Raw genomic sequence first — 13,108 nt, 5'->3', positions numbered from 1 at the left:
TTCCATAATATGCTCACATAAATAAACTCTCTTTGCTGAGTTTTCTTGTGATTCGAGATAATTTTACTAAATAAACAAATTGATTTATTTCATTCCAAGATGATAATTTTCACTATTTTTGAAGCGCATTAATTTTATGATTCTGCCACCCCAATATTCACGGTAAAATTGAATGCGCATAAGCCTACCAACACAATAACAACTAAAATATTACTTTGAAATGACCGCTTCTACTTACGAATGATGTATCATCGTAAACTTTGCGTGCTATCGAAGAAGCTTCTCTGCATCTTGAGCTGTCATAGTTTTTGTTGAGAAAAAAAAACAACAACAATCGAGAATGGGAAATTTTTCTACTAGGTTTTAAAACAGTTTTATTGCTACTCTTAATGCGGTTTGCTAAACCTCTCCGACACTTAGCCGGAAGATGCTCTTAAAATGGTTATCAAGAGGTTTTGATGTATAAATCAGTTTTATTGTGAGTTTTATAAAATTCGTCATGAAGATCTCTTGTAGAGCCGAACAAAACTTAAAATGTTATTTGGGATATTTCTTTCTTTTATTCGTGGGCTATTCTTTCTAGTTTTGCATTCAGAGATTAGTTGACGCTGAAACTGCCATTATTTAATTAAAGATTTATCCTTCTTTGAAATATAGGTTGTTCTTTCGAGTTATAGTGATGTGGGAAACAGTGCAATGCAGTGGATTAATCACTTGAGTTCATAATTTAATTTCGGCCAAACGGCGTTTGGCCAAATGGCATTTGGCCAAATTACCCTTAACTCCCACTATCCATAGAGTGCACTAGACTCGAGGAATGTTAAGAAACCCAAGAGACTCAATACATTTTCTAGGCCTTCGAAAACAAAGTTGAACATCAGTTATAAAGATATTTAAGAAGGCTGCTAAACAACCCATTCGGTTTAATGTACCTGACCTGACGTACTTAGGATAAGCATCCAATGACTGGATCCCCTTAGTTGTGCATTGGAGTCATTACGGCCCACGTGAACTACGTCAGCGTGGTGGGCGTCAGCTGAGTCACGAAAAATGTTAAATGGCAGATGCATGAATTTATGAAATGACGATTGCATGAATTTATAGACTCTAGTGCAGTTTCGTTTAAGTGAGATATAATTTGCACACTCACTAATATTAGTAGGCGTGTGCATCAAAATGTTTGACATTTTATCAAACAAGAGAGACGAACTCACAGACGACAACCTTCAGCGAAACTTGCTTTGCGAAATAGTTCGTGTAATGCTGTATCCGGGTGAAACGAGAGTCAAAATGTATTTTTTCCGGAAGGTATGCACTGGCAATTTACTCTAGACCGGGCTGAGTGATGCAGCTAATAAGGTGCCGATTTTTTGTACCAGCCATCTTATTCCTGAATCCACGAGCCTTGAAGAACTAAAATTATTGTTTCCCCAACATATCTCTACGGACTGAATCAATCCCCAGCTTCATCATGGATTTATTAGCTTTCGATCAGTAATCCATCCCTCCCTCAAACTGATTCCGGCTCTTGAAACTCTGAGATTATTTCTAAATTCCCCAGGTTCATCTAGCTGGTTCACCAAAACTTTGCAGAGCCCCAGATTCACTTTCATTTACTCCGAAAACCCCATGTTACTGAATTCATGACCTCTATTTCGCATGGTTTTCATCGGCTCTACTGCATTTTTAGATGTACTACCTATGCCGAAATGACTGTAAGTAATCAAAACAACTGAACTCATCAAACGTTGAGTGAAAAAATCCCAACAGTGAGGAAAAAAGTTGTTGTCGGGGTAACCGTGAGGAAACGCAGGTGTTTAGTGAGGTGTGCAAATAATCACTGTGCAAAAATTATTTGCACAAAAGTCTAATAATTTGTGAGATGCTCAATACTCTTTTCGGGGAAATGGTACATTCGGGGAAATAACTTTCGGGAAAACTGCATTCGGGGAACTGGTTTTCGGGGAAATGTCATACAACCGAAAAATTAACAAATGATTTCGGCACCCGAGCCTTTTAAATAAACAAATAAGTAAAAAAAATGTTGTCAATAAAAAAATAACCTTTAATAGCAATTGAGTGATGTGACTTGCACTACACTAAGGATACGGGTAATGTCACAATAGATCTAAAAACTGGTCACTCTGACAAACCCGAACAGGAATTAAAAAAAAAATGATCGAGAAATCGTAAAAATAAACCAAAATAATAAAAAAATAAAACAAAATTTAAAAAAACTTATTAAAAAATATCAGAAAATTACAATAAAAATATGACGATGCAATGAACGTATCCTCATCATTTAACCTTTAACAAGTGAACATTGACTGATGTGATAGGAGCCATTCTCGCCTTAAAATATAAAATTATCAGTACATACACCTGTGCGTACCGCGTAGTTATCTTATTGATTACACTAGTTTACAGCATTTTTGAACTCGGTCAGCTGATGATCATTTTTGGTGTAGAATCATGCCCTGAGTTCGAAAACGCAAAGGAAAAAAATTACAGTAGAGCGGAAATTTTTTCGACTTTCCATATGAGGTTGATGATTTTTAATCGATTTTTGTTCTATTTTTAAGCAACGTCGCTCACTTCACACATCTCATTGTCCGTAATCAATGCTCCGATTGAGCTGATTTTTTTACTGCAACTCGCCTACATATATAATGTCAAATAAACGTTGAGAAAGAATTTTTAGATTTTTTTTTTCATATTGAAAAAAATACATTTCTTCATATTTTTTTGGAAATTTGGCCAAAATTTAAGGAGATCGTCCCTAAAAATCCCCAATATCTTGAATTTCATCAATCTGACGCAAAACCTGCATTCAGATGATAGAATGGTATTGTATTCAGCTTTTAATTTATGGAAAAAGAATTGAAATTGGTTGAACAAAACGCAAGATATTTGAATTTTAGTAAATTCCATATTTTTAAAAATTGTAAAACTCGATATTGAGCTAAAACTCAAAAACTGTTCTACTTAAAATTTTTTGAAGCACGGTTTCGAAATCAGTGCTAAATTGTGCTTCAAAAAGTTTGGTCGTTGACAGAAGTTCATGACTTTCGTTTTATTTTGTAAACTAGTGTTACCTGTGTACAGTGATCCAGAATGTACTATCAAAAACTGTAGTTTGCATGGTAATCGTGGGTGTATGGTCTTGACTATCATGCAACAAAAACATTCACGTATGACCAGATGAAATATTCATGGGTGACTGTGACATTTTTTTAATCACGGCAAAAAATGTAGTGGATTTTCAAATTGAGTGAACTAATGAAATACCAGGGGTTCCGAAAACTGCGAACGGGACATGCGTATAACTTAGGAACCGGAAGTGTGAAGAAGCGGAGACAAAGATTTTCGGATTGTGCGTTCCGAGGGTCATAACCACCAATGGAGCAGGGGAACAAAAGTCAGTGGCTCCCAACTGAATAGTTACGCCCCACGTCTAACAAATCAAAAAGTCTCATGCCATACGGATATTTTCAGACCTGGCTAATTGAGTTGATGTTGAAAAACGATATCCTAGGCAATTTTGGAATTAAATATGGCGCTTGGGGTTTCTGGGACAATATAGGGACACTACTGAGGGTTTCCGCCATCCGAAAAAACGCCTTTGTAACGACTTTGAAATCAAATCAGCTGAAAATGCTCTGAAGCTTCTTGGAATGCCACCAAATTTCCCCAGAAACCCCATGTAACGCACCTCAGACCCTCCGAAACCCCAGAAAACGCCATGTAACGCCTCCGTAACGTTACTGAAACCCGCTGAAAATGATCTGAAGCTTTATGGAATGCCTCCAAAATCCCCCTAATACCCCCAGAAACCCCATGTAACGCACCTCAGACCCTCCGAAACCCCATAAAACGCCATGTAACGCCTCCGTAACGTTTCTGAAATCCGCCGAAAATGCTCTGAAGCTCTTTGGAATGCATCCAAAATCCCCCTAATACCCCCAGAAACCGCATGTAACGCACCTCAGACCCTCCGAAACCTCCAAAAATACCATGTAACGCTTCTGTAACGTTACTGAAATCCGCCGAAAATACTCTGAAGCTCTTTGGAATGCCTCCAAAATCCCCCTAATACCCCCAGAAACCCCATGTAACGCATCTCAAACCCTCCGAAACCCCAGAAAACGCCATGTAACGCCTCCGTAACGTTTCTGAAATCCGCGAAAATGCTGTGCAGCTCTTTGGAATGCTTTCAAAATCCCCCTAAACCCCCAGAAACCCCATGTAACGCACCTCAGACCCTCCGAAACCCCAGAAAACGCCATGTAACGCCTCCGTAACGTTACTGAAACCCGCTGAAAATGCTCTGAAGCTTTATGGAATGTCTCCAAAATCCCCCTAATACCCCCAGAAACCTCATGTAACGCACCTCAGACCCTCCGAAACCCCATAAAACGCCATGTAACGCTTCTGTAACGTTTCTGAAATCCGCCGAAAGTGCTCTGAAGCTCTTTGGAATGCCTCCAAAATTCCCCTAAAATCCCCAGAAACCCCATGTAACGCATCTCAGACCCTCCGAAACCCCATAAAACGCTATGTAACGCCTCTGTAACGTTTCTGAAATCCGCTGAGAATGCTCTGAAGCTTCTTGGAATGCCTCTGAAATCCCCCTTAAACCTCCTCAGACCCCGACTAACGCCCTTGACACTTTCTAGCACGAGTTATCCGCATTTTTCTTTCGCAGTTTTCGGAACCACTGGAACTCCAACTCTACATTTCAAAACTGTCATTTCGTACTCCCATCATCTTGATTTGTGTTACAATCAAGGTGCCAAATGCTACATTCATGGTAGACGACATTGATGCATCGACGGCAGCATGAATGTAGTGTGTGACGGTAGTATGCAACATTAGTCATGACGGTAAAGGCGTTGCGACGATAATGAAAAAAAATTTACTATACGGTTCACTGCCTGTGTAAGTGCAGCTGATCTGGCATTACTAAACCAACAAATGAGGTCAACATGCTTGTTGGCGTAACTTGTAGGATTGAAACAGTTTTGGAGTAGTCGAACTGACAGCTTCAAAGCTGCAAATATATTTAACCGTTAATCAAATTAGTTCATCAAATTTAGCACAAATAATCCATACATTTCTGTTTTCTTCTACGATACTAATTCCTCTAATACAATCGATAAACTTCAAAAACTGTGTACTGCTCGGCACAAACTAATCAACTAAACTACTGAAACTAGCTTTAGGAAATTAATTGAAACATTATTGCTTATCACCTACTACGTGATCGCAACTGAATAGCATACTGAACTGGCTTAGGGTAAATGACAACGAGTGGATGTGTATACCACATGCATACAATAAGCCCCCGAATGTCAGCCACAATCGAAATTACTCCGATGTATCGGTGCGCAAAGATGAGTCGATTGTTTCACACACTTGACCAACTGCCGCACTACACAGTGGTCGCGGCAACATTCTCCTCCCCGTGAACAACCGCGTAATCTGTAGTGCAAAACGCTGACTCCCGAAACATCGTCCATTCTTCCGTTACTATTGGTTGGTCTGCAATTGGCCGCTGTAACAAGTCCTTTTATCCATGAGTTCTGCACTTGTTCATGTTTCACTCGATATGTGCACGCTATACTTATGGGCGCTGACCTATCTAATAGTAATTCAGAAACCGTGGACGCTACTATCCCAACTGATACCGCTTTTGTTGAAACACGTTTAGTTTCTGAAGACCCCATGATTAGTTTCCAGGCGGACTGTGCCATCGAAGAAAATTTGCCTTGCTTACTGGAACAAGCCGGACTATTCGGAACCACTGTGTTGGTCGACACGACTGGTGTCGCAGATGTAGATGAAGAGTTTTCATCAGTAGAGACTGTCACTGTTGCATTCAATCTTGTTTCCAACCGCGAATCACATACTTCGTGATATCTGGTTATGCACTGATGGCTCGTTCGACTTCTAGCATTTCTTAATTGCTGCAGCAGTTCACACTTCTTCCTGAGGAAGTCCTTCTCTGCTTCAATCGCCTTCAACTGGAAATGTGCTTGAAGTTGTAACCACTCCAACTCAAGCTGAATCCGTGAAGACTTTGTTTTGGTCCAATTATTATCCATTTCAGATGCCATACTGCGGCAAATGATTATCTGACTTCAATAATCATCCACAGTGCATCTAGACCACTGTGCTCTGATGTGCGAATACAATGTGTTCGCTTGACAACACACCAAGAGAAGCTGTAATTGATTCTGACTACGAATCAATCATACATACAGTACCTGCTCTTTACTGCAGAACATACTATACTGTTGCGGTCTCACTGGTGGAATAAGATGTTTCAGATTGTCGATCTTGCATTCCTTGCAGTACGTTTTTCGATACTTCTAGGGAAAGACTTCTGTCCAACTCTGGATCAGAAATCTTTGAAGGATGTTGGCGTAACTTGTAGGATTGAAACAGTTTTGGAGTAGTCGAACTGACAGCTTCAAAGCTGCAAATATATTTAACCGTTAATCAAATTAGTTCATCAAATTTAGCACAAATAATCCATACATTTCTGTTTTCTTCTACGATACTAATTCCTCTAATACAATCGATAAACTTCAAAAACTGTGTACTGCTCGGCACAAACTAATCAACTAAACTACTGAAACTAGCTTTAGGAAATTAATTGAAACATTATTGCTTATCACCTACTACATGATCGCAACTGAATAGCATACTGAACTGGCTTAGGGTAAATGACAACGAGTGGATGTGTATACCACATGCATACAATAAGCCCCCGAATGTCAGCCACAATCGAAATTACTCCGATGTATCGGTGCGCAAAGATGAGTCGGTTGTTTCACACACTTGACCAACTGCCGCACTACACAGTGGTCGCGGCAACAATGCTCGTAAACTCAAATTATGGTATTGATATAAATAATAAAAAAACAACGCAAGTATCGCAACTTGTTGAAAATGGAACCCTAAGCATTGTGAGCCGAAGAATCATTTTTTCCCCGGATGCAGTGCTCAAATATTGTTGAACTGAAAACAGTTAGCACCTTTTCGTTACACACTGCGCTCTCATAAGTAGTGTCGTTATTCTGTGCGCCACCAGAGGTTACCACCAAACGACGAGTTAATCGGCAGAACCTAACAGATAACAGATCTCAACAAAAACGGAGTCGTAACGTGGCCGAATTGCATTAGTTTTTTTTTAGGAACAACCTAACCAGCTGCTCATTTGGACACTTTCGACTGTTCAAAGACGACGACGAGTCATCATTCGCACATCTCTCTTATCTTCCAGTTCCGAAAAAGCGAACGAATGGCTTCTGCCTGCGATAATTTGCTAATTAGGTTCTTTAACAAATTGATAGTGTAAGGTCCATCATAAGTGGCAGTGCCGGAGTTCAATGAAGATTCTTATTCGTTGGCGTGCGCAGAAGTTTCTATGGGATGTAGGCATTCAGAAATGAGATAGCATTTAACTACACCAACCTAAAGTCTTTCAAAAATGATCGATGGTCGCTGATGACCATTCACGTAGGGCAACATAATTTTGGCAACATTCAAATATCAAAGATGCGTAAAATTCATGATATGTATTTACGAAAACTGTTGCATACGTTAGAAAAACACCAGCTATTATTTTAGGTATTTTACATCTTATGCAGGGCTCTTCTATATCTCATCCAGGTTTTAGGTACCTATTGGATTTTACGGCTTAAGGACAGACATTTCGAAAGACAAATCGTTGAATGCCAAAACTTTACAGGGGACAAAACGTCGAAAACGAGTAAAATAAGCAAATAGTGAGCACTGCTGCTGCCGTTGTTGCATGGGGTGGCGGGAGGCATCACCACCCCCAGAAACAGCAGCAGCCAAGGCAGCAGCTACAGTGCTGCTAATAAAACAAAACAAAAAGCCGTTCGTTGGATCACTAATCGGTAATAAATCAATAACTTTTTCCACAAGCATCCAATCGTTTTGCGGTCTTCGAAGGAAAGTTTCACAAATGATTTTTCTACAAGAAACGTTGATCGATTTGAATTAAGGAGACAAAGGGCGACCTCTGGGATTTTTTGATTGAAAGTGCAACTTTTCCCATAGTAAATCCTATGAAAACTTTGAACCGCTTGCGCTAAATTATAGTTTCACCGATTGCGCTGAAATTTTGCACAGTTCATATGGGACCTAAATGGAATCAAAAAAGTCGACTGGAGCGAGAATTTGATGTTTGTTCCATACTACTGGACATCGTAGGTTGTGCTTGCGAGATCACGGCTGGAGCAGCATTAGTGGAGATGCTTACCGTAGTCGATGAGGCAGAAGCACTACGTTGCGGCATTGGAGAAGCTCGTTGTGTTGATTGAAGAGAAGGTAGTTTGATGGTGAGGTAGTAAGTCAGTATGCGTGGAGGGAATGTTCATTGATGAAGAGCTTGGTTGATTCGGTGGGAGCTAAGTGGTACGTGTGGCGATCATTGGTTCGGTCCGATGTTCGACATTTTGCAGAGAAGTTTAGGCGAGGTATGCAGGATTGGTGGCTTGAGTGGTGGCGGGTGTGGCAATCGGTGTATTGCTAGAAATTTCATTGATTCTTGTGGCGAGGTTTATTGTGGCAGCAGCAGCGGCGGAGGTGGTAGCGGTGGTGGCAGTAGTAGAGGAGGAGGAGGCAGTTGTGATAGTTGTAATGATTCCTTGGTTGATACTGGCACCTTTAGAGGTCGGAAGATTGGCGTTTCGCTGAGATGGCTCAACGGTAGCTAGGTTTACCCGCGAAGCAACATCGTCAGCATCTGCAATAAGTGGAACTATAGTATCGCTATAATCGGATGTACCAACTGAAACGTCAACTCTCATTCGCTTGTCGTTTCTTAAAAACGAAGAAGTTGAGCTGGAAGTGCGGTCGCGTTTGTTGGCAGTTGCGGGTGCATCATTGTTGATGAACGAATTGAACACTTCGGTGAATTCCAGTTGCATCCTGTCTAACTCATCGTGGAAATTTCTGGTTTCACTGTGTGCTGGTCGTGGGTTGGAACAACTTGGTCGCGAAGAAGGTGAAGTAATCGCTCGGCAGATAGAGCGTGACATGTCAATTTGTGCACCAACAAGTTTCAATAGCGACGTACCTTTTCATGAAAATATGAATAAAAGAAGGAACAATCTTAGATGTTGATATCAGTTTGTTCACCAGCAAGTGTTAATTGAAAGAACAGCCTATTTAAAGAAGAAGAACAAATCTCCTACGCAGTGAGCAGTTAGACCGCCGATAAACAACATAACAGTGCAATTCAAAAGAACAACTCTTTTAAAAAAGCATAAAAACAGTAGGATCAGCAGCCTAGCTACCAAAAAAAACTCATTCAGATGAAGTTACCAGGTTGATAGTCAGCCAAAATTTTCAACAGTGTAACTTAAAAGAACAGCCTATTATCGGAAGAAGGTTAAATATTCTATAAAGTTATCAATTTGTTCGCCGCAAACCGTACAACACATGAACAGCTTTTGATAAAAAGAAGGTAAATGATGAAATAGAGAAAATAATGTGTTGTTGCATACCCGACTAGATGGACATTACAAAATTATAACAAGCTGTGTTATTTTGTTACAATAATTTTTTATAACAAGGGTTGTTATAAAACATGTACCGTTAGTAGTTAAAATAACAGAAATTCTAACAAAGTTGCCATATGAAAAGAACAAAAATGTAATAAATTTTGTTATGATCGTAACAAAAATATTACAAAACCTGTTCCATGAAATATGGTAGAATTTAACAAAATTATAACAAATTGTGCTATAATTCCTTTGCAACCTTTTAGGGTAAAAACTAAATTTTTATACTCATTTTTGGGTAAATATTTTTAAGTGTGTTATTCTATTTTTAGAAAAAGTAGGTGACATAAAAGAAAGTTTCCAGTACGTTATAAAATTTTCGAATCCGAACGGGATTTGAACCAAGACACCCACCATCGGTAGCAATCTGACGCCTCTGCCAATGAGGCCATCACAACACTTGAAGAGAACGGTGATAGAAGCTTTACTGTTTCTACGTATTGCCAGTTTCCTCATTCAAATCCTTGTTTGTCAGACGCACACGAGCGGGGTAGTATGACGTCACATTGAACTCGTTGACGTATAATAGCCTTGTTTTGTCGTTAGTGATTTTGTTTTAATCTATCACAATTATATCAAATGCAGATATGATAACAGCTGTAGATATAATTTAGTTATATTCCACATTTTTTTTTTAATTTTATGCAATGAAATGGAATCTATCACATAAGGGGTCATCCATTAAGTTTATCGTCACGTTTGAAGGAGCCAGGGAGGGTTGAAAATTTCCAATTTTAGCGTGACGTACTTAACAGATGCTCTCTAAGGTCGAAACAAAATAGTAGAATAAACAAATTCCACGTTATAATGATTTGGTTCCAATTTTGCTTTCTCCATGTTCAATAGCATTCACTACTTGGTATACTTTTTGGCGAAAATAGAACAGCAGTAATCTAATATTTTCGCGTGTAAAGATACGTCATTTGTGTAAAATCCAACTCAAAAATATTGGAAGGCATACTAAACGTAGTTCCATGTAATGTAAACATTGTTCGTCCGGTCGCAAATTGCAGCACATGCAATATCCTTCGTTTAAGAAGACTTTTGGGTATTATCGTCAGGTTTGTTCTCTTCGTCTTGAGGGTTTTATCGGCCAAATTTCCTGAAATATCCCGGTCAATCAGTGAGTGGTTTTTGATATCGATTTGTATTGAATCGATGGCGATCGCTATCGTCAGATAAAGCACTATAAAGGAAATCCGAATCTGGTTGATGCGGATGCTCACGTAGATATGACGCTTGTTTAAAACAATAAACAAACTGAGAATTTACTTTTTCCAAAGTTTTATTTCTTTGCTCTTACTTAGAGTTTATCGATAAAACAACCCATTATCATCATTTCACGTTAGAAACATCATTTGTTTCTACAAAATGAAGTTCACAATCTTCCTATAACTTTCAAACTGTTCGTCCAATCAAGTGAGTGATTGTTTTTAGGATATACAAATGTGTTGGAAATAACATAATGTTGTTGATGGAGCATCGAGCATCGAAGACTCATGAAGTTAAATTCCGAAGTGAAACGTTAACATGTTGCAGTTATCAAACGTCAACTATATCTTTGACATCCTTCAAAAATTTGAAAACGGTCTGATAAAAAAATTCAAATCTTTTTACACGTTGTTTACCCGACTATCTATCGCGTAAGAATACAAAACTAAGGTTAACAGTGAAGGAAGAAAAGCTAATGGTCTGACGAAGGGGAAGTTTACTTGTTTTGTTTCACACCAGACAAGACAGTACAATTTTGCCACAAAACTAACCCAACATCATCTTGATTCTAGAAAATACTGTGCTGTTGCGTCAACAGGTTCTTCGTCACAGCTTCCAGCAGAAAGAATGTTCTTTGAAACGCTACAAAACACTGCAACGAAAGCAGCTGTTTTGTTGGTGAGGATTCTTATTCGATTGGCACATCATCCGGGAACTATTCCGGTTGTGGATAAGAGTGCAATAAAAGAAACTAAAAAAAAAGAAAAAGAATAGCTGTTAAATATTTGATTTCCAGCTATATTCCTGCTTACAGTTTGTATTGATAATAATGTTTACATCCGAAAAGCCATGATGATATCCCAACAGTTTTTTTTATTACACCCATCAGCGGTAATGATATCACATAATGATAGTAGCTTCAAAGCACTGCTGGTTTGGGAAGAATTTGACAGATTATAACCAAATGATAACTCTGATGCATTTTTTTAAAACAAATATGATGCCAATTACGCGTCGCTCATACAAACAAGCGTAACGGAAGGGGAGGGATTGTTAAAACATGACGATTTTAACGTTGTGTTCTAAATGAATGCAATAAGTTTTGTTTTATGGTTTTTGACTGGAGTGGTCAATATTTCAGAAATGATAAAACTATTTTGCGCCAATACAAAAAACCTAACATATTTTAAAATTATTTTGTTCCAAAAAATGTGTTACGAAATTTTGTTATAGGCACTTATTTTAACAAGCATAATGTAACAAATGCTGTTATATCTCTGTTTGAATAAATAATAGAAGTTTTGTTTTAAAAATAATAACAAATCTTGTTACAATTTTGTTATGGCTATTTACATAAACGAATCCTTACAATAAAATTATATCAAATTGTGTTATTTCTAACAACGGTTGTAATAATTTTGTTATAATCTTGTTAGGAGCTTCTGGTCGGGTAATTATTTATGTGCAGAACATTAAATTCCGCGAAATAGTACTCCGCGAAACAGTACATTCCGCGAAAAGTCATTCCGCGAAATGGCATTCTGCGAAATGGTTCATTCCGCGAAATGTTACACCGCGAAAAAAATTTCGCGAAATGGTTTTCGGTGAAATGGTATACAACCGTGACGATTGTATAACATTTCGCCGAAAACCATTTCGCGGAATTCCTTTTTGCGGTGTAACATTTCGCGGAATGACATTTGGCGGAATGAACCATTTCGCGGAATGCACCGTTTGACCGAAAACCATTTGGCGGAATGTATCGTTTCGCGGAAAAACGTTAATAAAAGAGAAAAAAATAACTGATGAAGAGACTACATCTTGACAAGATTTATGATTTAAAACTCAAAACAGCAAATGAAGTATGGAATGGCTGACATCAACAATTCAATGTTTGTAAGGGTATATTTTTAAAGATCAGCCTATGTATGAAAGAAGGAAAATTCTCTGATAATATTAATTTAGCAGCTGTTATTCTACAATCAATATAATCTATATATACAAAAATGAGTTTGAAATCCCTTTGAGGCAACAAAACTCACAAACGGCTGAACCGATTAAGATGGCTCTTGCACGGTTCGATTCGTTTTCATGGTGGCTGTGTTTATATGCACAAAAAATTACGAAAATCAACTAGAAAAATAACAAAATTGAAAAAGAACTGATTTTCTATGAGCTGGAAAGGAAATCAACACGACCGAAATGAAATCAATCTAGAGTGCGGTGCTATTTTGAGCTCAACAGTTGCTAAACCACCATAAGACGGCAAGACAAAGTTTGCCGGGACAGCTAGTGCA

At 38.5% G+C, this 13,108-nt stretch overlaps 1 protein-coding gene and 1 long non-coding RNA gene across 2 annotated transcripts in view; one reads left to right on the top strand and one right to left on the bottom strand.

Moving 5' to 3' along the window:
• Window positions 1-13,108, top strand: part of LOC109419544 (histone acetyltransferase KAT7) — a 127,334-nt gene that overhangs the window by 47,930 nt on the left and 66,296 nt on the right. The gene's annotated exons all lie outside the window — the stretch shown is intronic.
• Window positions 5,028-12,430, bottom strand: LOC134287818 (uncharacterized). Its single transcript, XR_009997563.1, has 2 exons — window positions 6,541-12,430; window positions 5,028-6,478 (listed from the first exon to the last, which is right to left on the bottom strand). It is a non-coding gene; the product is annotated as an uncharacterized LOC134287818 (long non-coding RNA).

Source organism: Aedes albopictus, chromosome 2, assembly GCF_035046485.1.
Source record: "Aedes albopictus strain Foshan chromosome 2, AalbF5, whole genome shotgun sequence".
NCBI classification, from domain to species: Eukaryota; Metazoa; Arthropoda; class Insecta; order Diptera; family Culicidae; genus Aedes; species Aedes albopictus.
The sequence above is the reverse complement of the archived record's forward strand: the minus strand, read 5'-3'. Positions and strand labels throughout refer to the sequence as shown.